General features: G+C 40.1%; 1 pseudogene; it reads right to left on the reverse strand.

The window, feature by feature from the left end:
- Positions 1-892: 892 nt before the first annotated feature.
- Positions 893-1693, reverse strand: LOC102130949 (phosphoglycerate mutase 1-like; annotated as a pseudogene).
- Positions 1694-20094: the final 18401 nt, after the last annotated feature.

Genomic DNA, 20094 nt, shown 5'->3' on the forward strand with positions numbered 1-20094 from the left:
TTTTTCACTTTATTATACTGATCTGGAAAAAGGATTTAGTACAGTTATGCTCAGGTGGACACTGGACCCATGTGGCAGACCCAAGCAACTAGAACATGATTCAGAAATCAGTGAAAGACACACTTGGACAGGACCAAGGGGCATTTCGCTGCCATGAAGCAAGGCAGGAAGGGATTCTAACACACACAGCAGGAAGCACACCTGCTCCTCAGAGGTCAAGGAACTGATCCCATACTGGTATGAGGAATGGCTTATTTTCTGATGACCACATGTGGGACTACTTCAACCGCCACAAGAAACCCCAGAAGGGTTATTATTTTGTATTATTTATATGTACTATACTTTTTAAATAAAAGTAAATGTAACACATAACTAAATTCAGGATTGATCCCAAACTTCTAGAGCCAGGTTCTCTAGGGTCAGGGAGAAAACAGTTGTCACATCACCATGCAGGTTACATTCATCTTCCACTGGAATGACTAGAGCCCCCAGGCAGTGGCCTGACTGCAGAAGAGCAGAGGACTGGCTCCTGGGGACAGACAGGCTCTGGTGCTTCTCCTCATTGGTCATGGCTTAGCATGGTTCCTCTCCACAAGTCCTTAGTAAACAAAGAACTCGCAGAAACCCAAGTCACTACCTTTAAACTGTGTTGGATAAGGGGAGCTTTTCCAGAGCTTGGACTGAGAACCTGTGCTCTAGAAGTGCCATTCTGACTAGATTGTACGAAGGGAGTGGGTGCAAAAACCAAAATGGCTAAAATGAAAATGGGAGCCACCAGTCCCCATCTGCAGCTACAACTCAGGATGTCTACAGATGTGGTCAGTGTGACATGTGCAGGTGGGAGGGGCAGAGGGACAAGACTGGGCAGGGAGGGTGCTCCTGGGGACAGTATCCTCCCCGCTGGCCTTCACTTCTTGGCCTTGCCCTGGACGGCCACAGCCTCCATGGCTTGGGCACCGTCTCTTCATCCCCCAGAAACTGCATGGGCTTGACAGGCTTCAAGTTCTTGTCCAATTCATAGACAACGGGAATACCAGTCGGCAGGTTCAGCTCCATGATAGCCTCTTCAGAGAGACCCTCCAGATGCTTGACAATGCCCCGGAGGCTGTTGCCATGGGCTGCAATCAGTACACGTTTCCCCTCCTTGATCTGGGGAACTATTTCTTCATTCCAGAAGGGCAGAGCTCTGGCAATAGTGTCCTTCAGACTCTCACAGGAGGGTAGTTGATCTGTGAGGTCTGCAAACCTGCGATCCTTACTGATGTTGCTGTAGAAAGGGTGGTTGGGCTCCATCGGAGGTGGTGGGACATCCTAGGAGCGCCTGCAGATCTTCACCTGGTCCTCACCATGCTTTGCAGCAGTTTCTGCTTTATTGAAACCAGTTAGACCCCCATAGTGCCACTCATTGAGGCGCCAAGTCCTCACCACTGGCAGCCACATCTGATCAATGGCATCTAGCACTGTCCAGAGGGTCCGGGTCGCTCTCTTCTGTACTGAGGTGAAGCAGATGTCAAACTCATAGCCAGCATCTCGCAGCACCTGCCCGCCGCGCTTCGCCTCCCCATGACCGGTCGGGCTCAGGTCGGCGTAGTAACAGCCGCCGAAGCGGTTCTCCAGGTTCCATGCGCTCTGGCGGTGCCGGATCAGCACCAGTTTGTAGGCGGCCATGGCGGCGGGCTGGGGATGCGGCACCGCAGTGGTTCGCAGATTCTGGAGTCGAGCTGCAGAAATGATTTACCCTGTCCTTCTCTTTTTCTCTAAGACTCTGTGATTTTTCTCACTAGTGACAAAAGGAATAACCTCTGGTGAGAATGAAACGATGAAGGGTCTTTGAAATTCTCTACTCTCTGAACACAGTGAATGTGAATGAAAGATCTCAGGAAGAGTTTTCAAAAAGCTTATTGCTCAATCACTAGCCTTTGCGAGGAGTTGTGGATTGACTGCTGTCTGCAATAAGGTCATCAGAAACTGCCATAGCTCTCAAGGCAAGCACATGCTGATAATGACAAGCTACTGAGACTCAAAGCTATGTTTTAGCCGCAACCCCAGCACAGACTCACCACGAAGCTCTTTGATCTCCAGACGGAGTTTTCATGAGGACACACCACATTTAACTAAACCCTTGACCTAGTAGACCTATACTGAAGATGAAACCCCAAAGGTAGCCAAGGGATTTGGTATTTTAGTCATGTTCTTTCATACTTTAGTACTTTGAAGGTAAGCTGACACAGAGGTGGCCGTGAAATGGTTAAATAACAAAATCCCTGACTTCTGTAGTCAGTGAGAAATATCCTAGAGAGAGTGTCATAGGGTCAAAAGCCTCTTTGCAAAAAGGAAAACATTTCAAGTCACAGATTCATTCTTTTATTTCTACTCATTCATTCATTTTCTTCAATAAACATTTAGGAAGCTCCTACTGTTTGCCAATAACTCAACAGAGCTCTGGAGGAAGAGACAAATTCAATGTGGCCTTTTGACTAGCAAGAATTCCCCACCACACTTCTGATAACAGACAAACCCTTCCTCATCACCGCAGGTTAGCCAACCACAGTATTCCATCCCTCTGGCCTCAGTCAGAACCTTTCCTCCAGGAATTTTCCTCTGGAACTATCAGGAAGGACTCCCACTTATCCCTGGAGACGCAATTTTGGAAACCTAGTACCCCTGGGGACGCCATTTTGGAAACCTATCTATCTTGGAGGAACAGTGCCTACAGGAGTGAAGCCACCACACAGATGGAAACACAGGAGGAAGGAAGGGAAAGGGAGAGGAAAAAGGAGAAGGAAGAAGAAAGAAGGGGGAAGGGAAAAGAAGATAAGAAGGATACCACTCGGCATTGTTTGCTTGGATCCAGTCCTGCCACAAGCCAATACCACCACCACCCTTTTTTTAAAATCAATTTTGTGACCTTGAGGCAATAATTCTTGCCCTCCTCCCATACTTTTCACTACACTGATTTTAACTACCTGAAACTGAGAACGTTTAGATAAAAATCAGAGATTTGAGATCAATTTAGTAGCACAGCAACCACACACAGAAAGAATTGCAAAAAAAAAAAAAAAAAGACGAAGCATAAATACAATACACTGTCATGGTACAAAAAAGAAAGATCAACTCAGCTTAGACAGTTTATAGTTCATCAGCCAGAGGTCGGCTTATTCTTGTTTTTTAAGGGACGTGGCCTATAACTGCATCACAGAAAAAACAAACATGTAGGCGTCCTGTTACTCAAGAAAGGCCTTGTGACACTGGAGGTAAGTTTGGAAGAATATCAATCTGTCAACCTGAGGAATTGGGAAAGATGCAAGTAGATAAAAACAGAACTGTGGTCCAACAGATGTGGTATATTTGGTATAGTAGATTAGGTACATCCACAAATTCTTCGCTGCCCCTCCTAGTAAGAGGCATGGCCTAATTCCTCTCTCCTTGAAAATACACTGACATTTAGTGACATTTTATTAAATCTGTACCCTTTCATACCCATCCTTTTCATGTGGTGAAATGAAAAATACAGCACTTTTGCTGTCTCAGCACATTTTCAAGATATTCTAAGAAATGTCTTGAAAAATCTATAAAAACAGAAAGTAAATTAGTGGTTGCCTAGGGTTAGGGGTTGGAAATGGGAGTGATTGCAAATGGATGTGAGATTTCTGTTTGGGGTGATGGAAACGTTCTAAAATTAGGTTGTGGGAATGGTTGCACAACTCTGAGAATATACTAAACAAACACTGAATTGTATACTTTAAATAGGTAAATTTTATGACATGTGAATTACATCTCAATAAAGCTGTTAAAAAATTAGATGAAATGGACAAATTCCTTGAAAAACACAATTTAACAAAACTAATACAGAAGGAAATAGAAAATCCGAATGAAATTAAATATCAATGAAATTGAATCCTTCATTTAAAAATCCTTCCCACAAAGTAAATTTCAAATCAAAATGGCTTCAATGATGAATTCTGAACATTTAAGTAAAAAATAATAACAATCTTACAGAAAACTTTTTCAGAGACTTGAAAAGAAGAGGGTATCATTTCCAACTAATTTTATAAGATCAGCATAACCTCGAAGCTTCTTTCTATTCCGAGATTACTGAGAGTTCGTAAAGAAGTATTAAATTTTATGTAAAAATTTTTCTGTATCTATTGAGATGATTATATATATATATATATATATATGTCTTTTTCTCCTTTATGTAAAAAGGATAATATGACCAAGTGGGATTTATGCCAGGAGTGCAATCTTGGGATGAGCATAAAAAGGACAAATTGTAAAAGATTGTTAAATTATACTTCACTAAAATTAAGAATTTCTGTTCATCAAAAGATACCATTCAGAGAAGGAAAAGGCAAACCACTGACTGAGAGAAGGTGTTTGCCATCATCCAGTGGTGTACCAAGGACAAGGTAATGGGAAAGTCTGCCTTGCATGCAGACAGTAAAAGGGTTTATTGTCTGACAATGTAAAAGCAATACTAAAACTCACTGAAAGTCAGTCTGTACTTGATTATTATCATGCACTGGAAGTTCTAAACATTGTCATAACAAAATATTCATCTAGAAAAAAATATCTTTTATTAGTTTAAGTTCTAAATGAAAGTATGATCTACAGATCTGGAGTAATCCAAGATCTTTTCAGAGTCCATGGAGTCAGAATATTTTCATAACTAAAATATTGTTTTCCTTTTTCATTGTGTTGACTGTGTGCGCTGATGGTTCAAAACAATGGTGATTAAATCTACTTGTTCCTTAGCAGGAAACAAGGCAGTGGCACAGATTAGACTAGTACACAATGTATTCTTCACCACTACACGCTAACAGTTAACAACAATAAGAAAAACCTAGTTTTACTTAAGAAATACAGCTAATGAAACAGTAAACATTTTATTATCGTTTAACTTTTTATGGCCAGGCGTGGTGGCTCATGCCTGTAATCCCAGCACTTGGGGAGGCCGAGGCGGGCGGATCACCTAAGGTTGGGAGTTCGAGACCAGCCTGACCAACATGGAGAAACCCCGTCTCTACTAAAAGTACAAAACTAGCTGGGCATGGTGGCACATGCCTGTAATCTCAGCTACTAGGGAGGCTGAGGCAGGAGAATTGCTTGAACCTGGGAGGCAGAGGTTGCAGCGAGCTGAGATTGCACCATTGCACTCCAGCCTGGGCAATAAGAGTGAAATTCTGTCTTAAAAAAAAATTATTATCATTTAACTTTTTAATTAAAATTGCAATTAAAATTTAAAAATTTACTAAAACATTTAACTTTATTAAATCCTAAATGTTCTTACCACCAAAAAATGCCTCTGTGAGGTGATGAAAATGTTAATTAGCTTGACTGTGGTAATCCCTTCACAATGTACCATTATATATAACTTTTTAATCAACTATACCTCAAGCTAGAAAAAAAATGACTTAATACACTTTAAAATAAAAGATTTTATTAAATATGGACCTTAGCATACCCATCTTTTTTACATGATGACATGGAAAAAAAAGCAGTTCTGTTGTCTCAAGGAAAAGCACTTTTTGATTATTTGACTGTGAGCTAATCTAGCCACTTTTTTTTTTTCTTTTTATGGAACACAGTTTGACTTAAAAAAAAAAAAAACTGATAGGCTGCAGTTATTCAGACTTAGTTATTTCGCAGAAATTTTCTTTAAAATGATCAAAGTAAGCCTGGCACTTCAAGGAAAAGAACTAAAATATCTGTTATCTAAAAGTTGAGCTTTCAAACCTAAATTGCATGTTGGAAACTTATATCTGCTACTGTCAGCTTTCACAAAAGCTGCCATGAGCTTGAAAACTCTTCTGATGAGATTGGTGATGATATTAATAAATGTAGTGTTTTTGCTATTATAAAATGAAATGTGTCTATCAAAAGTATTTTAGAGAATCTCTCAATTCTATCCAAAATGATGTTATTCTGATAATAAAGCTCAGATCTGCAACTTTAATGTTATACATTCTTCACTGCAATAAAATTAATGACTGGTTTTTCCTGACAATTTATAGGAATGGTATCTTTCATCATACCACCCACATTATCCTCCAGTACCTGCAATACTTTTCTTTAGTAACTGTATTTCTGATAAGATTATGATTTGATGGGAACCAATTGAAAATATATCTGATCTAATCAAATTGAGTCGGCTTACTATTGCTCTCAGGTGTTGCTTATCTTCACGAATGATTAATATCTATTGACTTTGTTCTTAGGTGATTTTAAATCGTTTCAGTTCTCTTCAGCATGAACTGTAGCTTCTCATCATGGATGCACATAGTAACTGCATTCTCAGAAGATTTATGCAATTAACCAATTGATGCAAGGTTTCTTTTTCTTGAAACTTTTTAGAAGACCACAATATTTCTCTGGATTCAGTTCTAGCTGAGTCAGAGAACCCTGAACTCATACAAACTCAAATCCTCATACAAACATAAACGTTGCTTTGTATTTATCCCAAAAAACAAATACCTGGCCGGGTATGGTGGCTCACGCCTGTAATCCCAGCACTTTGGGAGGCCGAGGTGGGCGGATCACGAGGTCAGGAGTTCAAGACCAGCCTGGCTAACACGGTGAAACACTGTCTCTACTAAAAATAAAATTAGCTGGGCGTGGTGGCGAGCACCTGTAATCCCAGCTACTCGGGAGGCTGAGGCAGGAGAATTGCTTAAAACTGGAAGACGGAGGTCGCAGTGAGCCAAGATTGTACCACTGCACTCCAGCCTGGGCAACGAGTGAAACTCCATCTCAAAAAAAACCAAAAAAACAAAAACAAAACAAAACAAAACAGAAATACCTTATGGTCTGGGTAGGAGTACCTATAGGAAATTACTGAAGTTATTGCGTAAAAATTCTGCTTTAGTCATCCTTGAGGATTACTTTAACTCTTTTATCTGTGAAATTATCTTAAGCATTCTTAACATGTTAAATCACAGGGTTTTAGCTCAGATTTCCAAAAAGCCATATTTTTTGGTCCATAGTGAGTATAAATTTACGGTTGTATTTGCGTTCTGATTCTCCAATATTTGAACTTGGTCATCTGTGAGTGCCACTCTTGTGAGACTATAAAACACCCACTAAATAGGAACAAGGATAACCAGTTCTACCAAAAACATTACCAACCAAATCTCCCCACTTCTTTTTTTCAGACTTTCCTTTTTCTTTCAGCCTATTAAACTCTAAAGCACAGATTTAACATTTCCCTATTTTTCTGCTTTGCCTCACATACTGAAATGACCACACAGCACTCCACTGGATCTTTTCAGTTGTTCATTAATTAAAATAATGCCCACATTTTACAGTTTTTGGAATAGTCTCAGCAATGCATCTGTATTTTCAGGACCTGTATTTACAAGATCAAGATACTTTTAGGTGTTTCAAAAATAGCTGGTTTTTTGTTTTTTGGTTTGTGTTTTGTGGGTTTGGGGCTTTGTGTTTTTATTTTTTTTGCATGGAATACTACACAGCCATAAAAAAAGATGAGTTCATGTCCTTTGCAGGGACGTGGATGAAGCTGGAAACCATCATTCTCAGCAAACTAACACAGGAACAGGAAACTAAACACCGCATCTTCTCACTCATAATTGGGAGTTAACAATGAGAACACATGGACACAGAGAGGGGAACATCACACACGGGGGCCTGTCGGGGGCTGGGGGGCCAGGAGAGGTATAGCATTAGGAGAAATACCTAATGTAGATGACGGGTTGATGGGTGCAGCAAACCACCATGGCACATGTATACATGTGTAACAAATCTGCACATTCGCACGTGTATCCAATAACTAAAAAAAAAAAAAGAAAAAGAAAAAGAAAAAGTCACAATGTTTTGAGCCTGGTGTAAATGCCAGGAATATTATATGGACTTGGTATCTGCATCTTGTTAATTTTACCACACAACACTGTGGCATTCAAATAATGAATAATATCTGTCAGGATAAGAACTTATATCCTCTGTGATTTTTTAAAGATATGTGATTTCTAAAATAAACTTTTTGTATATAATAATTTTAAAAAAGAAATGTGTCAACTTGTGGAAAAGTTGAATTAAACCAGAGAAGTAATATTTTCCAAATTGTTAATGCATAATGCTACAAACTCAGGCATCAGTAAAAAGATTGATTCAGAATATAAGATAAGTCAACAGATTTTAATGTGAGATAGTATGAAAAGTTCACTTATATGGTTTCAGAACACATTATAACTAACCCTAAGAAATTAACTTCTGTCAAGTTTTGATGTAGTGTCAAAGAAGAATTATTTAAACAGCCTACAATTATTTAAAGAGCCTACTAAAATATCCTCCCTCCTTGAACTACATATTCATGTAAGGCCAGATTTGTTTCATCTGCTTTAGAACAATATATGGAAACAGACTGGATGCAGAAGGATATTTGAGACTCTTAACTGCATCAATGTAAAACAAGACCACTTTTCTCACTAAATTTTGTTTTGTTTCAGAAAATTAATTATTCTTCATAAATATATTATGTATGTTAATATGAGTTTACATGGTGTAAACTTAATTTTAAAATTAATACTTTTGCTGAGTTTTAGTTTCTAATAGGGTAAATATCAATAGATCTAACCAACATAAACAAAACCAAAGAGTTCAGTAATTTACAAGAGTAGAATGATATTCTAAGACCAAAAAGTTTAAGCACTGCTGTTTTAAACAACTGCTATTATTGTTGAGTTTTAGTAATACATGTAATTATCAAATTAGTACATTATTATCACTTGCTCTGTAATAAGCATTTTATTATTTGCATATGTTAATTCGGAGGACTCTACTTCTACAGTTAGCTCAATTACACACAGACTCGGCTACATGCCTAAATTTGAAAAAGTTCATAACGATCGACAGTTGAGCTTGCTTGACACATCGTTCTTGTTTCCACCTCTGTGGTATTACACACTCCAGCATTTAAACAATGAGTTCAAAATAAAACAATGAGAAAAGTGATTGTAAAAACAAAGAGAACACAAGTTACTTCAATTCTGTCATTCAATGTGACTATTTGGAGCTTTCATTTCTGTTAAAATTTTAAAATAATTAAACAGTGTTAACTGTGAAGTGTAATTGTTTTAGTAAGAGTAAATTTAGTTCCTACATGAAATATTTTGCTAAATTTTAATAGAATCTATAAAATGGAATATATTCTTTTTAAGTTGTTCTTTTTTTAAGCTAAAATATTAAGAAAACAATTTTTACTGATTATTACTTTATTATTAAACAATAATTTTTATAGAGGAGGGGGGAGGTTAACAAAAGATCCTCTTGGGGTGTCATATACGCTAAGTATATCACTGCTAACACCATAATAAATGGTCACATGTGGGATGTTTTCTCCCTGAGTTCAGCATCAAGAACTTCTTGTTGTTGTATTTAATTGAGACGGAGTCTCACTCTGTTACCCAGGCTGGAGTGCAATGGCATGATCTTGGCTTACTGCAGCCTCAGCCTCCTAGACTCAAGCAATCCTTCCACTTCAGCCTCCCAAGCAGCTGGGACTATAGGTGATGCCACCATGCCAGGATAATTTTTGTATTTTTAGTAGAAAGGAGGTTTCACCATGTTGTCCAAGCCGGTCCCAAATTCCTGGCATCAAGTGATCCGCTCACCCTGGCCTCCCAAAGTGCTAGGAAGGATTTGTTTTTCAAGGATGGCTATAGCACCTTTATTCATCTGTCCTCTTTTGTGTCTGACTTTTTTCACTCAAAATTATGACTGTGAAATTCATCCATGTTGTTACATGTACCAAGTAATTTTATTTAATCCTATCAACCGGGTGTCATTTTTCACAACCCTGCTTATGTTATCTCTTCAGTGAAGTCCCCTCAACTCCTTAGGCAATTATAACATTTTGTAAAGCACTTTTCACATTGAAGCTAGCCTATCATCTCTTTTGAGCTAGACAGCTGGGGAATCCATCTCCTAGTCTAAGGCTTGACACGTAACAGTATCTCCTTTATTGTATTAGGGTTCTCCAGCAAAACAGAATATGATATATATATGTATATACGTATACACATGTATACACACACACACAAACGCACACACACACACACGTGTTTCAGTTCAAGGTGGGAAAAATCCGAGGTCCTAACTCAAAAGCAGTCAGGCAGGAGAAATTACCTCTTATTCAGCCTTTTTGTTCTATTTAGGCCTTCAACTAATTGGATGAGGCCTACCAACATTACAGAAGGTAATCTGTTGTACTCAGTCTATTGATTCAAATGTTAAACTGATCCAAAAACACCCTCACAGAAAGACCCAGAGTAATATCTGACCAAATATCTGGGTGCCAAATGGGCCACTCAAAGTGATACATTAAAATTAACCATCACAGCCTGGCTCAGTGGCTCACGCCCATAATCCCAACACTTTGGGAGGCCAAGGCAGGCAGATTGCCTGAGCTCAGGAGTTCGCAACCAACCTGGGCACCACGGTAAAATGCCGTCTCTACTAAAATACAAAACATTAGCTGGGCGTGGCAGCATGTGCCTGTAATCCCCAGCTACTTGGGAGACTGAGGCAGGAGAATTGCTTGAACCCATGAGGCGGAGGTTGCAGTGAGCCGAGATCGCGACACTGCACTCCAGCCTTGGTGACAGAGCAAGACTTTGTCTCAAAAAATATAAATAAATAAATAAATAAATAAATAAATAAAAATAACCATCACATTTCTTAATATTTGTTAAATAACTTGGTCTTTCCGTCAGTATCTCAGGAAATAAATAGACATGTAAGAGTCATATTTACAAAGTAGAATAAAATAAGGGCTAATGAGGGGTACACAGAATTCAAGTTTCACTCCATCTAAAAATTAACTTCTTATCTGAGGAGCAAAACATAAATAAAATTTTGATAGGAGAGGACTTGTGTAGTGGGGACACGATTGTATTGAGGCAGCTTCAGCATAGCAGGTTTTTCCCCAGTTTAGATTCAGATCACAATTGGAAAGCAGCCTTTGACTAAAGAAGGTTTCTGAGATGGATACTCAGATAACTAAATGCCCAGGATGTTCCCCAACCTGGGGGCAATTTTAAAAATTTTCCAGTGCTGGAATATTTTCTGTTGTTGTCCTCAGGGATCAGTCTTGGCTGTGAGTTAGTTACCGTGGAGACCAACTAAGTCTTATGTTTTTCCCTTAGCATTGTTTAAGAAAATCCAGACAGTTACCTATCGAGAAAGTATTCTAATATGTGGCTTTACACCAAAACAGATGACTAGGTCCTTTGTAAAAAAAAAAAAAAAAAAAAAAAAAAGCAATGGCATTTGTACAACAATGTGTAGGCTACCATGCTCCAAAAATGCAAAACTTGGTAAGTAATTATATGCTATTTTTACTGTATTTCACTTTCCTAATTTCCAAGTAAAAAGTGTTTATTTTAGAAAATTTGAAAAATAAGTTAAAACCCAAAAAGGAAATTTAAAATCACGTATAATCATTTTTCTCCTTTTGTGGTGGAAAATAATATAAAGTAAAACATGTGTAAGCGTTTTCCTCTTCCCCTCCAATCTCACCACCCCCATCTCTGAGATAGCCACCTTTATCAGTTTGGTCCTTATCAGTCTTGCCAATTTCTCTCCTGTTTATTCATTTATTGATTCAGCAAATACTTACTGAGTGAGCACCTTGAGCCAGACTTGATTCTAGACACTGGTATTTCATTGAATCCAATAAGATCCCTGCTCTCATGGATGTTTTATAAATTCTAGTGAGAGAAGACAAAAAGTAAATCAGTAGACAAATTAATAAACAGAAAAATACTGGCTAACAATAAGCATTATGCAGAAAATAAAAAGGTGCTATCATACCTGAGACTAAACTATGACAATAAAATCAGACCTGTGAAGATTGAGGGAAAATATTGCAGGTGCAGAAAACAGTAGTAAAAAGGCCTTAAAGTAGATAAAGAAGGCCAGTGTGTGTAGCTCTGTAGTATGGTAGGAGTAGAGGGAGTAAGCAAGAGAGAGTTATGCGATGAGAGGTGAACATGGGACAACTCATGGAGGGATTTGGGGAAGGTAAGTATTGAAAAAGTCTGGTTTCGGCCGGGCACGGTGGTTCACACCTGTAATCCCAGCACTTTGGAGGCCGAAGCGGGTGGATCACCTGAGGTCAGAAGTTCAAGACCAGCCCAGTCAACATGGTGAAACCCCGTCTCTACTAAATATACAAAAATTAGTCAGGTGTAGTGGCAGGTGCCTGTAATCCCAGCTACTTGGGAGGTTAAGGCAGGAGAATCGCTTGAACCTGGGAGGCGGAGGTTGCAGTGAGCCGAGATCATGCCACTGCACTCCAGCCTAGGTAACAAGAGTGAAACTTCATCTCAAAAAAAAAAGGAAAAAGAAAAGAAAAAGGAAAAAGAAGAAGTCTGGTTTCTAAGTGCAAGAGAAAGCCACTGAAGAGTATTAACAGGGGAAGGATATGCTCTGATTTATATTTTTCACATTTTCACTCTGGCTTGACTGTGGAAAATAGATTTTCGGCAGAGATTCCCAGCATGAGATCCATAGACACTCCTAAGACATTCGTAGATAGAATTTAGGAACTTCATTACCTTGAATGGGAGAAAATTACCTGGCGAGCCCCTCAAAGAAGAAAAAAACCTCAGAATTACTCTATTTGTCAACCCTACAATTCATCTTCCCAAAATATCTAAATCATTGTCTCTGGCTTCAGGAGGGTAGTGGGATCCTCAATTATGATAGCAAGATTCTTCCTTTTTCTGTTTCTTCTCTATAATTGTGTTTAAAACTAAATCCTGTTGGAGGCCTACTTGCATAAAGGACTTATACAAAGAGAAACCTAGGCTTATGGAAGGTGACCAGATTGAGAGTAACTTGGGGGGTTAGGGTAAGAGTCCCCACAACTTGAACTTAGCACCTCCATAGCCCACCCCATCTTATCTGTGATTTTGGCTCCCTGCTGCCAACAGCAAAAGGAAAGCAGAAGTAAAAAAATACTTTGGAATAGGGCAGGAGAATGAGGCTTAGGACGCACATCTCGAGAGAAAGAATCAAATGCTACTTGAAACTGTTTAGCAGTATTTCCCAAACATGAGCACTTGTGAAAAACAAATTCCTCGGCTCCACCCTAGACACATTAACTTGGAGTTTCTAAAGCTGGGACCCAAGAATCATTGCTAGCAATTATAATGATCAGCCAGTTTGGACAACACGGATTATCTGTGGGGAAAGAAATCTAGAAGAACCCATGGAGCATAATACTCAACAGGTTCAGACTCGAGAAAGTACAATGTGACTCTCATAGCTCTCACATGTGGTTTTCAGTTTAAATAATTATGGGCATCTTCACTGGCAGGTTATTAGAAGGGTGACTAGCATATTCATACACTAAACAATTTATATTAAATGAAACTGCTGAGATTACTGACATTGAAAAAGAGAATGACTTATTTATCTCCCATTGTACCCTTCAAGATGTAAAATTATTTCCTTTCATGCTGCCAGAACAAGTGGACTCCATTTGGTGTTGCCCAAGACCAAACAATTTATTAAATGACACTTGGAAACCCTAATAAAAGTGATTAATATGTGTGCACTCCAAGTTCTGAGTACGTTTTTCAGATAATCTATTGTTTCTACATTCAGAGAACTGACTGTGTGTGTGTGTGTGTATGTGTGGCCAGGTATGGTGGCTCATGCCTGTAATCCCAGCTCTGTGGGAGGCTAAGGTGGGTGGATCACCTGAGGTCAGGAGTTCGAGACCAGTCTGGCCAACATGGCGAAACACCGTCTCTACTAAATATACAAAAATTATCCAGGTATGGTGGCGGGTGCCTGTAATCCCAGTTACTCGGGAGGCTGAGGCTGGAGAATTGCTTAAACCCAGGAGGCGGAGGTTGTAGTGAGCCAAAATGGCGCCACTGCATTCCAGCCTGGGCAACAGAGTAAGACTCCATCTGAAACAACAACAACAACAAAACAAATGTGCACATATGTGCATGCAAACTTTTTGTAGAAGGAGGGTTCTCTTTTTCCAATAGAATTACAGAATATTAGAGAATTAGAATTGGCGGTATCATCTAGTCACCCGACTTTAAATACTATTTATATACTTCCAGCTCCAAATTCATATTTCTAGCTCTAACCTTCCCCTGATCCTCAGATTCTTATACCCAACGGTTTACTTGACATCAACACTTACTTTAATATACATCTAAAAGTTTACAAGACTAAAACTAAACTTTGGATTCTCAACTAATGGTAGCAAAGCTCTTGCTTTTTCATTTTTTTCTTTAAGGCCATGTTTAAATCTAAACATGGCTTCCTATTGGAAGTCAACTTATGTAAAGGACTTATACAAAGAAAAACCTAACCTTATGAAAAAAAGACTAGGCTTATGGCAAATAAGGCGTCTCCTTTTTTTCCCATCTCATTTTGTAGCAACTCCTTTTTCCCAGGTGCTTGGTCATCCTTAATTCTTGTTTCTCTCCCATTCCTCATCCAAATCCTTTAAGCAGTCCTTTCTTTCTTTTGTTTTCTTTTTTTGTTTGTTTTGTTTTTGAGACAGAGTCTCACTCTGTCATCTGGGCTGCAGTGCGTTGGTGGCGTGATCACAGCTCACTGCAACCTTGACCTCCTGGGCTCAGGTGATTCTTTCACCTCAGCCTCCTGGGTAGCTGGGAACACCCAAGATGCCCGTGCCACCACAACCAGCTAATTAACCAATCCTTTCTACTTCCCCTTTAAAAATATATCCAGAATCCACCACTTCTCAACACCTTCAGTGTAAACATCCCTAGCCTTCCCTGGATAAGTGTAGGAGGCTTCTAACTGATCCCCTTTACTTCTACACTTGCCCCTCTTCTATCTACTTTTAACACAGCAGTGAAGGGTTCTTGATTGTTTTATTTTTATTATGAAAAATTTCAAACAAATACAAAAGAAAGGATAATAATGTAATAAAACTCCCATACCTTCTCATCATCAGCTTCAACAATTGCGGCCATTTATGTTTGATCTACATCGCTGTCCACTTTCTCCTCACCACAAAGGAGAGTGGGGTGGGGAAAAACCATTAAATGACTTTCTATCTCATTCAAAACAAAATCCAAAATCTTTTCTGTGGCATGCAAGTGCTCTCATGCTCCCTCTTGCTTACTCCCTCCCCATAAAATTAACCTCCTGGGTTTTTCTCAAACACGTTAGGATGGTTCTGTCTCAAGGACCTTGCACTTTGTTTCCTGGAATTCACATTCCCCTAACCCCTAGATATTCCCCTGCCAGGCATGTTCCCTCTCTTCCTTTAGGTCTTCACCTTGTTAATTTAAGTTTAGACTAAAGCTACCTTCTTATTTAAGTTTGGCCTGAAGTTCTCTCCATACATAGTGAAAATAATCTAACTGGATGTATAAACACACTGTAACCTACTCTTGTACCAATTACAGGGTTTGGCCAATCATAGGCTGCCAACTATTAAAATCATGTTGACATAAGGCAAACACCAAGCAATAACCAATTCAGCTATTTCTAAACCTCACTTTCATCTTCAACACATAAATATTGTCTTATCATGTGGCAGCCCCAGAGTCACTCTGAACCTGTTCTGGTTCTGTGGGCTGCATAGTTCATGAATCATTCTTTACTCAATTAAAGTTTGCTCAATTTAATTTGTCTGAAGTTTCCTCATAACAATTGCAGCATTTCTTACTGCCTGGTTTTGCTGACACACGACAAACTTCAAATATTCCTCTGCCCTTTGAGATTCCTGCAAATTGGCTGCTAAGAGCCATAGTTTAAAAGTCTGCACTGTTCACTTTCTGGCTACTCATCCTTTTACACATATGTAAATTTCCATACAACACCTTATTCCTAACAAGATGCAACTACCCTTTGTAAAAGGCATTCTCACCCTTTCTCTGGGCTGAGTGATGTGCTCTCTGTTGCAACTAGTCCAACGGTGACCAATGAGCCCCCAAAAGCAAAGACAACAAAAACAAAAATGAATTAATGGGACCCAATTAAACAGAAAAGCTTCTGGACAGCAAAATAATTACCAGAGAAAACAAGTAACCAACAGAATAGGAAAAAATATTTGCAAACTATACTCCAATAAAGGACTAATATCCGAAATCTACTGGGCACTCAAAAAAAGTCAGCAAGGAAAAACCAATCCCATTAAAAAGTGGGCAAATGATGTGAACAGACATTTCTCAAAAGAAGATATACAAATGGCCAACAAACATGAAACAATGCTCAATATCACTAATCACCAGGGAAATGAAATGTAAATTAAACTCAACAGATACCATTTTGAAGAAGGAATATTTTCCAATCCTGCAGGAAGGTCAAAGCAACTCATTGTAAGCCAGGATAAGCACTCTGAATTTTATTAATAGTGTTGCACCATAACACTGTAAGACTTCAATAATTTTTTTTTGTTAAAATTTATTTTAACAATAAAAATGGCTTGTGAAGATACTTAATGACACTAAAGTGTACCCTTTTAAATGGATAGAATGCTGTTTTACGTCATATGAGTTTATCATGTAACAAAATTTAAAAATTGTCTTTTCAGCAGATCACCTCCTTCATCCTCTGAGGCTTTCTCTGTCCCACCTGCACCTCAAGGATCCAGGTGGACAAGCCTGAGGCCAGCCAGGTCCCTTTTTGTACCTGTGCCTCTGAAGATGCCATCGGACTATCAGCCCTGTGTGTTTATTTACTCGTAGATGCAGTCATCCATTGACTCACCGCTGTCTGATCCCAATACCCAGGAGAAGGCAGTTGCAGTGGGCAATGAAGCACTGGCATCTGCAGAAAGTGCCTAGTCGTCTTTCCCAGCGTCCTCTGGGCCCGCGGTGTCTTCTGGAAGCAGTCGTCCTGGCACACCTGAAGAGTACACCTGCGCCTGCGCGGCTGTCAGCTCTGCTTTCTCGCACTGTGCCACTGCTAGAGGTGCGGGGTCAGCGGGAGACTGAGGCTCAGCTCTTGGTCTTACACCTCTCTAATCTTGCCTTTCTATGGAGCTCTGGTTCCCTGTCTTACTCAGGCCTTCCTTCTTTTAAGGCTCTAGAACTCCAAGGCCAGCTCCATCTTTTTACAACATTCAAGCTCCATCCCTTGACAGTGGCTCTTCCCCCGCATCACCTAAGCCCTACCTTGGACTCCCTTGGCCACTTTTCTAAGGATTCTCAACCCAAACACTTCTCTCAAATAGGAAACTCAGGCTAATGCACTGGCGGTTTAAAATATTTTGAACACCTCTTCAAAAGAAGGGTCTCACTATCCTGCATATTCATGACTGAGAAATCCAGTGTAACCAAATAAGATCTTTAAAAAAAAAAAAAAAAATGGCCGGGCGCGGTGGCTCCAGCTTGTAATCCCAGCACTTTGGGAGGCCGAGGGGGCGGATCACGAGGCCAGGAGATGGAGACCCTCCTGGCTAACACGGTGAAACCCCGTCTCTACTGAAAATACAAAAAATTAGCCGGGCGAGGTGGCAGGCGCCTGCAGTCCCAGCTACTCGGGAGGCTGAGGCAGGAGAATCGCTTGAACCCGGGAGGCGGAGCTTGCAGTGAGCCGAGACCGCGGCCACTGTACTCCAGCCTGGGCGACACAGCGAGACTCTGTCTCAAAAAAAAAAAAAAAAAAAAAAAAAGAGTAGTGATACTTTTAATAACAATGAGTTGACATTTTTGAAAGCATTGGATGTGGCCATTTCAGTGATAAGTGGTTTACATGCATTGTCTCATTAAATTTTTAGGACATTTTCCTACAGTCATTTCAAAGAGAATATTTAAGGTAGTAAAAGCTCAGGCTTCTGAAGTTCTGACAGTTGTCTTTTAAAAACACAGAAAGGGCAGGACGCAGTGGCTCATGCCTGTAATCCCAGCACTTTGGGAGGCTGAGGTGGGCGGATCACTAGGTCAGGAGTTCGAGACCAGCCTGGCCAATATGGTGAAACACCGTCTCTATTAAAAAACAAATACAAAAATTAGCCGGGTGTGGTGGTGCACACCTGTAGTCCCATCTGCTCCAGAGGCTGAGGCAGAAGAATCTTGAACCTGGAGGCAGAGGTTGCAGTGAGCTAAGATCGAGCCACTGGACTCTAGCCTGAGTGACAGAGTGAGACTCCATTTCAAAAAACAAACAAACACACACCACCGAAAGAAAGAAGGAAAGAAATGAAGTCATTAGAGAATATTTTTAGTAAAATGTGTATTATGAGAGGATTTCAAGGCATATGACAAATAGTATCATAATGTTATTGATTGAGCTACAGAGCAGGGAATATACAACTCCTGAACAAGTACAACTAATGAATACTCAGCCAGGCACAGTGGCTCACACCTGTAATCCCAACACTTTGTGAAGCCAAGGAGGGAGGATTGCTTGAGGCCAGGAGTTTGAGACCAGCCTGGGCAACATAGTGGGACCCCAATCTCTACAAAAAATTTTAAAAATTAGCTGGGTGTGTTCGGTGGTGCACACCTGTACTTCTAGCTACTCAAGAGGCTGAGGTGGAAGGATCACTTGAGCCCAGGAGTTTGAGGCCGCAATAAGCCATGGTCGCACCACTGCCCTGCACTCCAGCCTGAGCAACAGAGCAAGACTCTGTCTCTAACAACAGCAACATTAACAACAAAGAATGTTCAATGATTGGTTAACACTGAACACTTCCTATGGGCTAGTCATCAGACTGAATGGTTTGTATGCTTTAATTCCATTTAATACTCACTACAACTCTATGGGAGTATCATTACTCTTTCTTTACCTTACAGGTAAGGAAGCTGAGGCACACATTCATTAAATAACTTTTCCATGGTCACATGGTAGTTAATCAATAGACATGGGAATTAAACTCCAGCAGATTCATATCAGTGCACTCCTGCTCAATGGCCATGTATACTGGCTCAACAGCAACCTGACTGGAGGACTTTGTCCTTATATGCTATTTCTGTTAATACTTTGGATGAAGATGTGGATGGCATGCTGGTCAAATTTAAGCATAATCCAAAGCAGGAAGAAGGAGATAATGTATTAGAGGACAGAATCAGGATTCAAAATTAGTTCATCAGGCTTGTTTGGTGCTAGAGTAGATAAAAACTAACATTTTCAATTTAATGCAGGTTTCTCAACCTCGATCTTATTAACATTTGGGGCTGGATAATTTTTTCTTGTGGGGATCTGTCCAGCACATTGTAAGATGGTTGACAGCATCCCTGGCCTCTACCCACTAGATACTAGTGGCAGCTCCCAATTGCGACAAGCAAAAATGTCTCCAAACATTGCCAAATGTCACCAGGGAGGTAAAATTACTCCCAGATGAGAACAACTGACTTGGTCTTTACCACATATTATTTATAGTTAATTCTTACAATTGTGGTAAGAGGTAGGTAGATTGAAATTGAAACCAAAGTTATCTGATTACCAGGTGGCATACTCTCATCAAGACGAAATTAAGAAGAGATGAATGTAAATTTCTGCACTTACAGCCAAAACAAACAAACCCCAAAACCAAAACAAAACACAGCATAAACCAATGATACAGTCTGAATATGTGTCCCCACCTAACTGTCATGTTAGAATGTAATCCCCAATGTTGGAGGTGGGAAATTGTGAGACGTCTTTGGATGGGGGTGGATCCCCCGTGGATGGCTTGGACCAGTGCCTTGGTGATAAGTGAGCTCTCACTCTGAGCTCACAGGAGATCTGGTTGTTTAAAAATGTGTAGCACTGGCCAGGCATGATGGCTTACACCTGTAATCCCAGCACTTTGGGAGGCCAAGGCGGGTGGATCTCCTGAGGTCAGGAGTTCAAAACCAGTCTGGCCAACATGGTGAAACCCTGTCTCTATTAAAAATACAAAACTTGGCTGGGCACAGTGGCTTACACCTATAATCCCAGCACTTTGGGAGGCTGAGACGGGCAGATCACCTGAGGTCAGGAGTTCAAGACCAACCTGGCCAACATGGCAAAACCCCATCTCTACTAAAAAACACACACACACACACAAAAATTAGCCCTGTGTAGTGGCAGGCGCCTGTAATCCCAGTTGCTCAGGAGGCTGAGGCTGGAGAACCACTTGAACCGGAGGTGGAGGTTGCAGTGAGC

This window comes from Macaca fascicularis, chromosome 9 (assembly GCF_037993035.2).
Source record: "Macaca fascicularis isolate 582-1 chromosome 9, T2T-MFA8v1.1".
NCBI classification, from domain to species: domain Eukaryota; kingdom Metazoa; phylum Chordata; class Mammalia; order Primates; family Cercopithecidae; genus Macaca; species Macaca fascicularis.